This window comes from Triticum urartu, unplaced genomic scaffold (genome assembly GCF_003073215.2).
Source record: "Triticum urartu cultivar G1812 unplaced genomic scaffold, Tu2.1 TuUngrouped_contig_2664, whole genome shotgun sequence".
Classification (NCBI taxonomy): Eukaryota; Viridiplantae; Streptophyta; class Magnoliopsida; order Poales; family Poaceae; genus Triticum; species Triticum urartu.
The window spans coordinates 17390-29025 of NW_024113157.1; the positions used below are offsets into that span (position 1 = coordinate 17390).

The window sequence follows — 11636 nt, forward strand, 5'->3', positions numbered from 1 at the left end:
TGGTGGTTCTTGACTGACAATTCCTTTTTTACAGTACATGCTTCAACTGCAGCGTTTCCTTGCTGATGCCAGAGCTACCAATATAATCGCCCCAGACCGCACTCCCAAGGTATTTTTTAATACTTGTTCATTTTATATGAGTGACTATTGATTGGCATGTAACTAATATTCTTGCCTTTTTCCTGCAAATGTTTTTTCATGCTATCTTGTATGTTGTAACATTGTAAAAAAGTATGTTTTTCATCCCTCAACTATTATCTGATTGTAACTTTCAACCCTAAAGTCTAAACCGCCTCGACGTTGCTCCCTCAACTATCAATAGTGTGCGGTTTTCATCATTAAAGTGGTTCTGTCCAATCCAAAGCAGTTCTCAATGGCGTGGCGCCTACCGGTTGGCCACATCACCCACCAGTTTCCGCCATGCTATCAGTTCCCTTAAAAACAATTCATAAAATTGGTAATAATTTCAATAGATTTTTTAAGAACTCAGAAAACAGGAAATGTTCTAGAGAAAAAAGTTCCGAAAATCACATCTGTTTTTGTATTAAAGAACTTGTAAAAATGTAAAATGCAGGAATAACTCAACTTTATGGAAACAAAAATACTAGGGAGACATCTATTTTCTCTTACAATTTTTTTTGTTTGTCTTAATTTAGTTTTTTATGTTCAAACGTTGAAATAAACAAATGGAATATCATGGAGAAAATTTGTGACATGCTAGACATGTGGGTGCAACTGCAATGTAAGCTACATATTTAGGTGCCATGTAATTCGAAATTGTTCTCGAAACCATTATGAGAGATGAATGTTGCATGGTATTGAACTTTTCATAGTGGAGGGTTCAACTTTGGGTAGTTTAGAAGTTTAGTTCTGAAAGCTACATATGTAATAGTCGAGGGATGAAAACTTGCACATTTTCCTAATCTCAATGGCATCAAAATAGTTGGGGTTCCATATGGTGCATCGGCCAATCAGCGCACCTCGGGTAATAAAATCATCGAGGGCCTCCTCCCACTCCATGTTGCCATCGAGAACACTTGCCAGCATAAGTATCTGGAGGACAACCTATTAGTTGACGAGAACTACAGGAATGGGAATGTTGGGTACATCTACAAGCTCATACAACTGCTTTGCCTGCCTGAGATGGTTCGTGTTAAATCCCTCCTCACAAACTTTGGTTACATGATAGCAATAAAGAAGTTCAGCTCATCCCAGTTATTTAAATCCACCATTCTTAACAGTGTTTAAGAACTGACAATCTGTGATTTTGTATAGTTCAATTTGTGAGATGGACAGTTTACCTTTTTAAAACATCTGATGTATTTATGTCCATAATACAGGAGGCACCGTTTTTCTTTAATCAATGGGAAATGAGTCTAAGTTTCTCTGCAATTATAAGTTTTAAGTTGATTTTGCTTGCTGATAGAGTTTGATGTCAATGTTATGTATACTATAAGCACTTGACGTGAAAGCTGTTCTGTGTTGGTGACTTATGCAGAAGATCTTCTTGGACACCACTAGATTGCTTGCAGCTCACACTGATAATGTAGTCGATGAGCTCTGGAAGTTCATGGAGCATGGGAAGATTGTCCCTGCAGCTATTCTTCTCCTTGCAGCTCAAAGGCGATTTCGTAAGCTCAATGGTTTTGATATGATCAAGAACCGTATTGATGATTCTATATTCTCCCTGATAAGGGAGGGGTGTGGATTGCAAATTGGTAAAAATACCAAGGCAGCAAAGCAGCGGAAGGAGAAGGAAGTACGTTTCTATAATGCGTTGTTCCTTGTTAGGATAATTCTGAAAGCTGGTGAAGCTCTTGATGCATATATTCAAACTCATTCAGAGGTACCACCTTTTCATTTGATGCATATATTTGTTTTTTCTTGTTTTACCGAATCTTAATATTCTAGTATGTTATGGTTTGGCTTTTGAACCTTAAAGTATTGATCGTAGTGAGAAAATATTATATAACAGTTCCCTTGCCGACCATAACGAAAAGAACAGAGTTTTTTCTTTTTGACTTGCAAGGCAGGTGATCTGCCGAACAGAGTTTCTGACTGTTTTTTCTTCTTGTTTTACCAAATCGCCATTGTCATCAGACATCTTTTTTTTCTTGGATTTTTTTGAATTAATTTTTCTTGGATTTTCTCTGCTATGACATCTTTATAATCAATATCTCCTGAAAATGTGCATCATCAGTATTTCCCTAAGTAATAGTACTAAATCGGTTATTCGGGGGAAGCCATAGAGACAACTAGTTCCATATTGTAGTTGGGTACTATTTACTGATTGAAAAAGGTTGTTGTTACTATAATTTATTTATTTATTTTGAGATGCTTGATTTCTTGACAATACCAATCTTACCAAATGTTGGTGTCACCAAAACTCAAGCATGGCCAAAACGCAGCAATTATCAACTTGCATAAGTTGATAGACTGATAAACTAATACAAGACAAGATCAAGCATGGCATCACAACCCAATTAGTAAAAGCCATTCTGATGATCATCCCACTCCCCAACTCATTGGAGGGCTCCTCAACCCATTACTCTCTTCACCACGATGAGCATGATATGAATGATCATCTTCAAAGTCACGATCACCCACATCTTCACCACGCACAGAGATATTTTGATCCAACTCAACTGCTTTTCATGGGCATCCATGTCTAAACATCGACATCCCCATGAGCTCAAACCCTGAAGATTTAATAAGATTACGGATACAGGTGTACTGGCATCTATCTGTAAGCACATTTGAGATCTGTAGTGGTAGACTGGTAATCTAGTGTTTAAGTCTTTGGCACTCCTGGCCATTTGGGTTTATGGAACAGGTTAGAACATAGCACATGAGTTGAGTAGGATTGGACACTTATCAAGTAAATCAAAACAAGTCAAACCTAATTACCTTTGTTACTGGGTTTATAGAATAATATGCAGGCATCTCATCACGAGGTCCATGGAAAAGTTTCAGCAGTTCTCAAAAGTTATGATGTTGGTCCTCTCGGAAAAGATATTTGCATTGAAGACCTTCAATGGTTCGATTTTTTCATGCCTTGTGCTTCTATGGTTGCTATATCTTGTATCTGTAGACGATTACTTAACAATATTTTGATTCTTTATTTCATATGCTCTTGAAGCTTCCCCTATGACTGTGGAGGGCCGGATGGTGTGTTACATGAACACGGTACGTCTGTGTTTCACAGCCACATGAACATGGTACATCTGTGTTTCACAGCCTGGTATGTTAAAGTTACTTCACAAATTTCGCAAAATTGGCTGCAATAATTCTGTCATGGGAAACAGGGGGCACAGATTTGACCAAGGCAGCTATTGGATCACCTACTCCTCAAGCCAAGGAGAAAAATGTAAGGATATTTGAACTTGAGTTCCTCTCGATTTTTCTATCTCTTATTTTGCTGGATGCTGATTATCATTTTTTTTATGAATTTTGTGTTTTCTGTTTTAATTTCTTTCTGATGTTTACATGCTGAGACTGACAAAATTGTGTTAATATTCATTTGGATGATGAGAGTCACATTCAAGTCTTCAGGCTACATTTTCACGGATAATCCCATATTTTAGTGGTGTGTGTACAAATTCAAGAGTCCTTTGATGGCTAGAGATGAAACTCCTGTTTTAGTTTTTATCAAGAGAACTGATGTTGTGCAAATGATCTTGTATTGTTGTAGTAAAAGTGTATGCATAGGACACACATGCCATTTTTGTTCCTTTTTGTACTCTAAATTACCAACAAAAAAGAAGAAGAGGAAAATCTGGTCTATGGGAGTTTAGGATCTTGGGCTTGTAGTTTGTACAGTCTGCACCTGCTGTTAAGCACACGGTTTTTGCAGACTAAATGGTAAATCAAAGTGCTTAACCTAGATTGTTTTTTATTTGATTGTTCGTGGCTGATGACATAGGAATCCATATGCAGCCTGTTTTGAACCTCAAGTGGGCCTGTACATGTTGTTTGATCACGTTAAAATATGAATGCTCTGTGTGCGTTGTTGACGGTGATATCTTGATTATGTACGTGTTAAACAGGCCACGACGAAGAAACCACGGGTTAGGCACTTGTATGCAAGAGATCAGTTTTTCCCGGTATGAAGATCAGTGTTAACAGCTCGGTTTATTTCGAAGATCTTTCCGCCCTACACACCGAAAAAAGACTTGCCACTGTATACTTGTGATGGGAGCTCGGAGAAGTTGAGAGCTGAAAGGCACTCTCATATTCTTCTTGGCACGTTGGAGAGAAATTACCCGAGAGTGGCAAGTAAGCCGACGCCCGCAAGTAAGTATCAGTCGAGAAGGTTGTTTGGCACTGCTGCGTCGACTGCCCTGAAGATGCTGAAGCGTGTATGAAGACCCGGGCAGGAAGGTATAATATCTTACTAGCATAGCCCGCGCGGCGACACACCGCGCCCGTTGGTACGATGTGTTCATTTCAATTGTGTTTAGTTTTTGCATTAGTCTTATCTATCTCATATAGCAATTATTGTACATAAAATTGTGGATACAGGGAAAATAAGTAGGAAATAAGCTAATTTATTGGCATCATGCATGTTGCTAAACACGGAAACGCATGTTCATACATCTCTGATAGGATCATTTATTCTTGTCGTGGCACGACTCTACTGCAGTAAGATGAAAGAAATATAGATAATTATTGCTAGATTTCATCATCCTAGTGTGGCCTCCTGCAGGATTAGTGCTCGCGATGAAGTGATAAAGAACTTCTGCGAACTGTTGCCTCCGGCCCATAGGCGGCTTGGCACCTGTGTATATAATGATAGGATCTTCACAATGTGGACATGAAAAAGTGTGGATCCGGCGCGCCATGCTCATCATGCACTGCACATGCTATTGCTGGAGCTGGACCTCGCAGTTGTAGCCCCACAGGCCATCTGCTTCGGCGGTCTGGCGGGCATGAAGTCGACTCAACCGGGCGCAACGATTAGACGAAAGCTGACGGAGTTGGGATGGGTTTTTAAGGCGTCAGGACTTTAGGAGAAGAGAGACTCAACTAATCCAGAAAGGGAGGAAACATACTGACGGATATTTTACGCGCAACGCCGGCGGGCAGCCCAGAGAGCAGAAGAAGACAGTGATAGTCTTATCGAGCGAGACACACGGAAGAGCACGTAAGCGGACGAGAGGCCGTGATGCTATACAACCACTTGGAGCTGCAAGGCATCCTGTGCTCTAGACCATACGGAATAGGCCAGACGCGGGCGCGACCGAACCGTCAGAAGCGAATTTATGGCTAGCGCACGACAGGGGTCGAAACAGCGGTGACCCACGAGGATACGTAAGCTTCAGGATATCTCCAAATGTGGGATTATGTAGTCTTTTTAGTATAAGAGCATTATAAAGAGAGGATATATGAAAGAGAGACAATATCCTGGAAAACCGGAAGAGCAATTTCAAGGAGAAGGGCCAGGTACGCGGCACATACGAGAGCCCATAGGAAGATTTTCCATTCTATAAAAATGCACGTAAGGGTGTCAATATTGGAATTAATTTGCCACATTTTCCCATCGCTCCACATGTTGCGTTGTCTCCGCAGCATTGTCCTGGGCAGACAAAGAGAAACTAGCAAAGATATTAGTCTAAAAATCCGGAGCCAAAAAGCACCAACGCAAGATCGTGGGTTTGTTTATTTTGTCATGTTGCTTCTAAACCGAGGAACCTGCTTCTTCGCACACCTAATAATTGCAAGCATCCTTCGGGCTTCAAGGTGATTGTCACTCTCGAGGTCTACGACCTTCACCCACTAAAATTAGATAGTACTGTCATTCACTGACCATATAGGCTTATAAAGTATCCCTGTCCAATAATAAAAATCACTTTCGCGGAAAGCCTAAAAAATACAGGCTAGCAATTAGAATTTGTGGGAAGAATTTATATAGCAACATATACGTACTCACAGACTAGTACTGAAAAACTTACATCAAAACTCACAAGGAAAACGCAAGTATTACATCGAAGGCTGCCCTGACGAGAGTATACCGTGCTCAGGAACATGTCGGCCTTAATCCGAGGGGTCTCTGTGAAGAGAAAAAAATGAGCCCATCGGAACTCAAAATATTTTCCGGAGATATCCCTCATCTTTCAACATAGCGACGACGACGTAATCAACCGTGCACTGCGGTGTCAACCAGGGATTTGATCGGAATACTAAGGAGCTCGAAAGTAACATCCACGATTATTACTAGTGCGTGGCGCCTGTTACTTGAGGGCGTTACTTCTCCTTCCAGGAGTGAAAGACAAAAATAGTACCATGTCGGAAGATACTCTTAGCATGAGATTTAAAAAAAGATGAATCTCAAAGAACTCAAAAAAGGAGAAATTGAGAAGAAAGATTCACATATACCTTTCCGCCCAGGGACTGGCTTTTCTTCTTCCTTTGCTAAGCAAAATCGCCCCTCTTCCTCTTCAGTTCAACCTTCTCAGGCACGCAAGTCCGACCGAATCTACACGGAATCGATTTTCATTTCCCCGTCCATTCCCTCATCCGACCACTTCTCCTGCCACGCCGTATCACGGGTAAACCATGCCAAGTTCCTCCTCCTCCCTTTTGGGCCGTTCTTCCTTCTACTCCCTCTTGCGATGATCGGAACGCACCGCGTGACCCAGTGGCGTGCTCACGCCTGATACTGGCACGACATGCGACGAAGGAAGGAAAATTTTAGCCAACACTTTTTCCCGCAGGATTTCTTCTTTGGCAAGAAGAAAAATAATTCTCCAAATTCGACTCTGAAGGTTCAATCACTTTTCTTGTCATTCTCATGAAAAGAGTAGCAAGAGGCGTTTCTAACGCCGACGATGACCACTCAGCACGTCCGTGGGATACTAGGAAAGTGTTACTTCAGGAGGCGCTCGACAGGTCTGACACATGAGCCCTTTCACTGAAGTTTGGTTGGGTCTAGGGAGACCGGGTGCTATTAAGTAGTTGAATTTGGGGAACAGAAGATAGAGGATAGATTGGGAGTAAGGGCTTGTGGAGGACATAAGGCACGTCCCACCTTGTTGAGAGGATGCGGGGTAAGGAGAAATGATCTTATTTCGCGATTTCTAAGATATTGGTTAGCAAGTCCACTATTCGTATACACGAAAAAAGGGTATGCCTGGCAGTGGGTAAATTCCTTTCCATCTCTCCAACCAGTGCTGTTTACAGAATTTTTCTCAAGCGGATGCGGCTCTTGTGTTAGTCAGACTAGTTGTTCATGCGTGGCTGCTAAGACTAGTGACGTTGCAAAGAGTTTGATCCCGTCCACAACAAATTTGTGTTCTACTCGTGCAAAGAGAACTACCATAACACTAGCTCATGATGCCACTTGGTTGGGGAACTCGTTGCAGAAAACAAAAATTTTCCTACGGTTTCACCAAGATCCATCTATGAGAGTTTCATCTAGCAACGAGTGATTGGATTGCATCTACATACCTTTGTAGATCACGCGCGGAAGCGTTCAAAGAACGGGGATGAGGAAGTCGTACTCGACGTGATCCAAATCACCGGAGATCCTAGCGCCGAACGGACGGCACCTCCGTGTTCAACACACGTACGGTCAGCGTAACGTCTCCTCCTTCTTGATCACAGCAAGGAAGGAGAGGTTGAGGAAGATGGCTCAATCTCGCCGGTAAGATGACGGCGATGAGCAACCGTCTGAACTTCCAGTCACCGTCATCTCGGCCGTCTTCTGCTTGAAAAGCTCTACGGAGGAGGAGGAAGATGGCTGTTCCAGCAGTAGCACGACGGGTCGGGCATCGTCAAGTTTATGCTTGGCTGGGAGCATACTTAAGGGTTACTGTATTCTCCAAGGGACAGATGGTTCACTTCAGACCAAAGACACTCATGGTAAGAGGAGGATGTGTTGCCCAATGCGAAGAGGATAGAAGGGAGGCACTTAAAGGGTGGGCGTAATGAAGTACCAGTACCAACTCTGGCCCACAAATTATATCTTAGGCAGGCCAAGGATAGAATTCTCTATTCGGGAAGAAATTTGTGGGGGTGGAGGCGCGTCCACGTAGAGATCCAATCTCCCTAGGGGCGCCGGCCCTAGGAGATCCAATCTCCTAGGGGGGCGGCGGCCAAGGGAGGAATCCCTCCTCCCCAAGGCACCTAGGAGGTGCCTTCCCCCTTTGGGACTCTTCCCTTCTTGAACCCTAGGCGCATGGGCCTCTTGGGGCTGGTGCCCTTGGCCCATGTAGGCCAAGGCGCACACCCCTACAGCCCATGTGGCCCCCCGGGGCAGGTGGCCCCACCCGGTGGACCCCCGGGACCCTTCCGGTGGTCCCGGTACAATACCGGTGACCCCGAAACTTGTCCCGATGCCCGAAATAGCACTTCCTATATATAATTCTTTACCTCCGGACCATTCCGGAACTCCTCGTGACGTCCGGGATCTCATCCGGGACTCCGAACAACATTCGGGTTACTGCATATACATATCCCTACAACCCTAGCGTCACCGAACTTAAGTGTGTCAGACCCGACACCCCTTAAGTGTGTAGGACACCTACGCCTGGTTCGGGAGACATGTAGACTCCATCATAGTTAGCCGAGTGTACGACTCTTTGGCTCAATAAACCAACAGCGCGGGTGAGGCATCTGGCTAACCATGTTGATGGGACTCCCCACCATGTCCTCGATGATCTCATCGTGGGGTATGAACCATGTTGTCGCATAAGAATGTATTTCACCAAGCAACCCCGTATACAATTCCTCTGTTTTGTCAGACTCGGAATATGTTTACTTTTGCCTATGAGTATGCCCTCGGAAAATCGGTCGGTATCCCTAATACCTTCGTATCTCGAATCTTTCCTATTTTAATCGCACATAAAAATACCGGTTACCGGGCAATACACTCGTTCAATCTCGTTACAAGCTTGTACCGTAATGCATGATCCCGTGACCAGACACTTGGTCACTTTGAGCTCATTATATGATGATGCATTACCGAGTGGGCCCAGTGATACCTCTCCGTCAATACGGAGTGACAAATCCCAGTCTTGATCCGTGTCAACCCAACAGACACTTCCGGAGATACCCGTAGTATACCTTTATAGTCACCCAGTTACGTTGTGACGTTTGGTACACCCAGAGCACTCCTACGGTATCCGGGAGTTACACGATCTCATGGTCTAAGGAAAAGATACTTGACATTGGAAAAACTCTAGCAAACGAACTATACGATCTTGTGCTATGTTTAGGATTGGGTCTTGTCCATCACATCATTCTCGTAATATGTGATCTCGTATCAATGACATCCAATGTCCATAGTCAGGAAACCATGACTATCTGTTGATCAACGAGCTAGTCAACTAGAGGCTTACTAGGGACATGTTGGTGTCTATTATTCACACATGTATTACGATTTCCGGATAACACAATTATAGCATGAATAAAAGACAATTATCATGAACAAGGAAATATAATAATAAATGCCTTTTATTATTGCCTCTAGGGCATATTTCCAACAGTCTCCCACTTGCACTAGAGTCAATAATCTAGTTACATTGTGATGAATCGAACACCCATGGAATTCTGGTGTTGATCATGTTTTGCTCTAGGGAGAGGTTTAGTCAACGGATCTGCTATATTCAGGTCCGTATGTACTTTACAAATCTCTATGTCTCCATCTTGAACATTTTCACGAATGGAGTTGAAGCGACGCTTGATGTGCCTTGTCTTCTTGTGAAACCTGGGCTCCTTGGCAAGAGCAATAGCTCCAGTGTTGTCACAGAAGAGCTTGATCGGCCCCGACGCATTGGGTATGACTCCTAGGTCGGTGATGAACTCCTTCACCCAAATTGCTTCATGTGCTGCCTCCGAGGCTGCCATGTACTCCGCTTCACATGTAGATCCCGCCACGACGCTCTGCTTGCAACTGCCCCAGCTTACTGCCCAACCATTCAAAATATACACGTATCCGGTTTGTGACTTAGAGTCATCCAGATCTGTGTCGAAGCTAGCGTCGACGTAACCCTTTACGACGAGCTCTTCGTCACCTCCATAAACGAGAAACATTTCCTTAGTCCTTTTCAGGTACTTCAGGATATTCTTGACCGCTGTCCAGTGTTCCTTGCCGGGATTACTTTGGTACCTTCCTACCAAACTTACGGCAAGGTTTACATCAGGTCTGGTACACAGCATGGCATACATAATAGAACCTATGGCTGAGGCATAGGGGATGACACTCATCTCTTCTATATCTTCTGCCGTGGTCGGACATTGAGCCGAGCTCAATTTCACACCTTGCAACACAGGCAAGAACCCCTTCTTAGACTGATCCATATTGAACTTCTTCAATATCTTATCAAGGTATGTGCTTTGTGAAAGACCTATGAGGCGTCTTGATCTATCTCTATAGATCTTGATGCCTAATATATATGCAGCTTCTCCAAGGTCCTTCATTGAAAAACTCTTATTCAAGTAGGCCTTAATGCTGTCCAAGAGTTCTATATCATTTCCCATCAAAAGTATGTCATCTACATATAATATGAGAAATGCTACAGAGCTCCCACTCACTTTCTTGTAAACACAGGCTTCTCCATAAGTCTGCGTAAACCCAAACGCTTTGATCATCTCATCAAAGCGAATGTTCCAACTCCGAGATGCTTGCACCAGCCCATAAATCGAGCGTTGGAGCTTGCACACCTTGTCAGCATTCTTAGGATCGACAAAACCTTCCGGCTGCATCATATACAATTCTTCCTTAAGGAAACCATTAAGGAATGCCGTTTTGACGTCCATTTGCCATATCTCATAATCGTAGAATGCGGCAATTGCTAACATGATTCGGACGGACTTTAGCTTCGCTACCGGTGAGAAAGTCTCATCGTAGTCAACCCCTTGAACTTGTCGATAACCCTTAGCGACAAGCCGAGCTTTATAGATGGTCACATTACCATCCGCGTCTGTCTTCTTCTTAAAGATCCATTTATTTTCTATGGCTCGCCGCTCAACAGGCAAGTCAGTCAAAGTCCATACTTCGTTTTCATACATGGATCCTATCTCGGATTTCATGGCTTCTAGCCATTTGTCGGAATCCGGGCCCGCCATCGCTTCTTCATAGTTCGAAGGTTCACCGTTGTCTAACAACATGATTTCCAAGACAGGGTTGCCGTACCACTCTGGTGCGGAACGTGTCCTTGTGGACCTTCGAATTTCAGTAGGAGCTTGATCAGAAGTATCTTGATCATCATCATTAACTTCCTCTCTTGTCGGTGCAGGCACCTCAGAAACATTTTCTTGAGTGCGCCATTTTCCGGTTCAAGAGGTAATACTTCATCAAGGTCTACTTTCCTCCCACTTACTTCTTTCGAGAGAAACTCTTTCTCTAGAAAGGACCCATTCTTGGCAACAAAGATCTTGCCTTCGGATCTGAGGTAGAAGGTATACCCAATAGTTTCTTTAGGGTATCCTATGAAGACGCATTTTTCTGACTTGGGTTCGAGCTTTTCAGGTTGAAGTTTCTTGACATAAGCATCGCATCCCCAAACTTTTAGAAACGACAACTTAGGTTTCTTACCAAACCATAATTCAAACAGTGTCGTCTCAACGGATTTCGACGGAGCCCTATTTAAAGTGAATGCGGCAGTCTCTAAAGCATAGCCCCAAAAAGAAGCGGC

General features: G+C 43.4%; 1 pseudogene; it reads left to right on the plus strand.

Moving 5' to 3' along the window:
* Positions 1 to 723: 723 nt before the first annotated feature.
* Positions 724 to 4364, plus strand: LOC125527040 (annotated as a pseudogene).
* The last annotated feature ends 7272 nt before the right edge of the window (positions 4365 to 11636 follow it).